The sequence below is a fragment of the Empidonax traillii genome, unplaced genomic scaffold (assembly GCF_003031625.1).
Source record: "Empidonax traillii isolate 1590-97213 ecotype Southwest subspecies unplaced genomic scaffold, ASM303162v1 scaffold1244:size288329, whole genome shotgun sequence".
Lineage (NCBI taxonomy): Eukaryota > Metazoa > Chordata > Aves > Passeriformes > Tyrannidae > Empidonax > Empidonax traillii.
The window spans coordinates 149870-153983 of NW_020956437.1; positions in this window are offsets into that span (position 1 = coordinate 149870).

The window sequence follows — 4114 nt, forward strand, 5'->3', positions numbered from 1 at the left end:
CAAATTTCCAGTCCTGCTTGTCAAAGTAACTAAAGTTCAGTGGGGTGTTTTAGCGTTAGGGATGTGCTTACTGTAGTCTTATTTAACCCTTATTGTAGCAGTCTGTCAGCTGCTCTTGAAAGGCTTTGGGGAATCTGATTGCCATCAGCAGAGGTTGTATGTTAATTTTTTTTTTTTTTAAGTCATCTTTGTCTCTAGGAATATCGAGCGTAAGGTGAATGCTCAGTCTTTAAAAGCAAAGGTAACACGTCCTTTGTAAACTTCTGAGGTGGGAAGCCTGGAGAGACTTAGCTCTTCTTGAGAGGCTGAAACCCTGGGCAGGGACTGATTGAGAAAAATGCTTGGGTTACAATTGCTTTGGCCTAGAAAGTAAGTAGGAAGAAAAAGTTTGGTAAAACTTGCCATAAGTTTCCTAAGCCAGATACAAAATAAAGTAGTTAGTCATGAAGTAATTAACAGGTAAAATAGCAGGCTATTAATCTGCCAAACTATGTCTCAACTTTGTTTTCCTAACTTGAGAGAGCTCTGAAAAGCTGGGTTTGTTTTACAACTTCCACATTTCATTAAGACTTTGTTTTCAAATCTCGTTTGCTGGACAGAATGGAAAGTGTAGGGAAGGGCCAGTTCCTCAGCCCATGTAAAGGGATAACTGGTGTCCACCCCTGGGCATCCCAGGACATTCCCTGCTGGCAGCCCTCTTGTGCCTGCAACCTCTCCATTAAAAACAGGGCTGCATTGCCTCCCAGCAGCAAGGTGAGTTAATAAAGATGAAAAAGAGAAAGAAATTGAAATACCTCTTTTGTAAGCAACATTTTATAAACTCTCCTTTGTGCTTCAAAAGAAAGCAAAAGCCCTTTAGCTTAGCCCCACCAATGCTGTTTAACTGCATGTATTTAGTAGTAATGCAGTGGTTGAAACTTGTCCAACGCTAATAATTTCCATTATTACTGTGGTGCCAGGAGTCTGTGTTGGATGTGACACCCAGGAGGACACAAGTACCTCTTAAAAGCACGAGGGGAACCTAAAGGTAGAAGCCACAGGGGGTGATGCAGCTGCCTTCCTCCCCAAGAGGAGGGTGCTGGTGACAAACTGCAGCTCTCTTGCCCTCAGATTGCTGGGCTTGCAGCTAGGGCCAGGTGGGCACTCTTCACTTAGGGGATGATGATTTTCTGTGGTAATGATGGGGTCATGTTGGATGGATGCTGCCACATCCACCTGTCCTCACAGCAGGACAGCCCCCTCAGTGCTGTGCTGCCCTCAGTCCTCTCTGTCCTTCAGATCACACTGCAATTCCCAGGGATGTTAATTTTTGCTTTCAGGACCACGTTGATGATAGCTGTTACAGCCTGGAAGGTTGGACCCTGTCTGGGATGTGTGTAGCATGCATTATGCATTAATATTGTGTCATTTCCATTCCACCATGCTGCCCTTGCACAATCAACCCTGACCCAAGGATTAGCATCCCCCAAGCCTTTTCTGGCTGCTAAGCTCATGGCATTTCCCTTGAATACTGGATCTGGGCTCCTAATGCACCAAGCTCCCTGTAATTAAACATATCAGCTCCTGAAGGGCATTTGTGCAATCGAGGGAGTGAATCAGATGATTTTCCTTTGGGGCACTGAGCACCTGGAGCCTGTGGCCATCAGTTAATTATCCTGGCTGTGAGCCACCCTGCCCTAGACAGGAGGGCTGGGTATGTTTCCTTGGTTCACAGGCAGCATTTGTTTCACCTCCAGACTAATTTGCACTGGCTAGTTTGGGATCAGAACTGGTGGTGGAGAAAGGGCAAGGCAGGGCTGTATATTTTGCTGTATCTGACCAGCCTGGGCTCTTCCACCTCCTTGAAATGGTTGTGGTGAGGACACTGCTATTGGCCTGCTCTAGTCCTCACTGGCAGATGTATACCTGTAGGAGGCACAGCTCTGTGTCACCCCTGGCCCCTCTTGCACGTTGCCCCTGAACCCCTGGCTCCCAGCTCTCTTCTGCAGGCTCTGGTGAGCTTCAGGGGGCAGGGGCCGTGTGTGTGTGTGCCTCTGAGAAGCAGTGCCACCTTCAGTGATCCGCCTTGGGCTTAAAAAACCCCCACCAACCAAAGAAACCCCCTCTAAAACCATTCTGAGGGGGATGATGGAATTTGAACAGTCTTGTTCTGTTTGGGGGTTTTGGTTTTGTGGTGTTTTTTTGTTAAGTTGTTGGTTGGTTGGTTTTTGTGGTTTTTGTTGGTTTGTTTGTTTGTTTTTTGGTGTTGTGTTTGGTTTTTTTTTCCTGATAGTTGTTCTATTGGGAGTCCCGAAGGGTGTCCTGTAAGTACTGGGGTCAAGTAGAGGGCCTGAACAGGTGCCTTTCCTGGCCTCTCCAGGAAGCAGTGTTTCAACAGCAGCTTCCCACTGCCCCCATGTCCCTATGTCACTCATCCCTGTATCCCCATACCCTCCTGGTCCCCATATCCACCTCTCCCTATGTCCCCCATCCCCCTGTCCCTCTATCCCCATATCCCCCCTTCCTCATATCCCCATGTCCCTCTGTCCCCCTATTCCCGCGTCCCTATATCCCTGTATCGCCATGTCCCTCTGTGCCCCTATTCCCGCGTCCCTATATCCCTGTATCCCCATGTCCCTACATCCCCATATCCCGCTTTTCCCCCGTCCCGCATTCCCGGTCCCGGCGCTGCGGCAGCGCCCCCTGGCGGTCGATCGCGCGCACGGCGCCGTGTCCAGGAGCTGGTCCCCTACCCTGGAGTTTTCCGAGAGGGATGTGCACCGGGACGTGGGAAACACGAGCTGTTTTCACATCTCCTGCTCTCCTGCAGGAGACGGATCTACATCCAGGATATGGAAGGGCTGGTAGAGGGCGTTTCCACCATGCTCCCACGCTGAGGTCAGCAGGATGATGAGCATCAGATGGCGAGGCCAGAGGGAGCATCTTATGTGATAAGAAAGGAAGGTTAAAAAAAGCTCAAAACCTCTAGTCATCAAATGAAGTTTTTTGATAGTTTCTCTTGAAAACGTTTCCCCGTGGATCTGCCATCCTCGAGCTGCACATTCACACGGAGTCCCTGCTGTGCAGCCTTTGTACAGGGAGAGCACTGCCTTCCTTTCTCTTCTTTGGGCAGAGAGCCAGAATCTCACTCCTGACAATGGGCAGGAGCTAAAGAGGTCAGGCTTAAAATGCAGAGGAATAGGTATTTACAAGTCTGAGCAAAAAAATTAGACCATTGGGCAACAAGGTGCCTTTGGTGGCTGCTTGGATCACGAATTATTAATTCTGACTGCAGGTATGTCCACTGGGCCAAGTGCTATATTGCTGTTTGCAAGCACAGCAAACATAGTCAAGGCCTGAAATATTGTGTTTGAAGAATTTTTAGATCCAGCTGTTCCATGTATTTTGCTTCTGTGGTTCTTGCTGTTGCTTTAATTGGGCCAATTTGTTAGACCAGACCTGGAGTAACATTCTTGTCCTCGGTAACCAAACCTGGCTGCCTTGTACCAGGCCCTCCATTACAAGTGGGATTCAGGCTTCATCCAGCTCCCAGGTAGGATTTTCAGTTAAGCCCAGTGTGTTAGCTATATAATATATATAAATATATATGTTATATATATACATATAACACACTGTTGTTCAAATATAAAACCAGGAGGAATTCTGCCCTTGTTTAACCAGCTTCGTGGCCACTGTTCCCATGCATTGGACACAGAGACACAATAACAGCACAGTCCAGCTGCTTAAGGACTTGAAGGATGAAAGCTTACAGCTGCTTCTGGTTTAACGGGCTCAAACCAGCTAATGCATTTCCTGTGACTACACATCCTTCCTCAGCCCCTATCCCTCCGTTAATTAATTACTCCAGGGGGAATAGCCTTCCTTCTGCCGTGTTGGGGTGGCCCCAGGCCGACGTGGCTGCTAGAGCCGGGATCGTGGCAATGACTTTTCCTGGGCAGAGCACAGCCGTGTTTGAGCCCACAGCCACCCTGTGTCCCCCCGGGAATTCCCGGAGGGGACACGGCCATCCCGGCCCGCACCCAGAACGCTTTTCTAGGAAATACGGCCTCCCTCGGCCCTTCTATTCCAGAGAATACGCCTGCCGCCTCCTCCCGCCCCCCGCCCGTGACGGCAT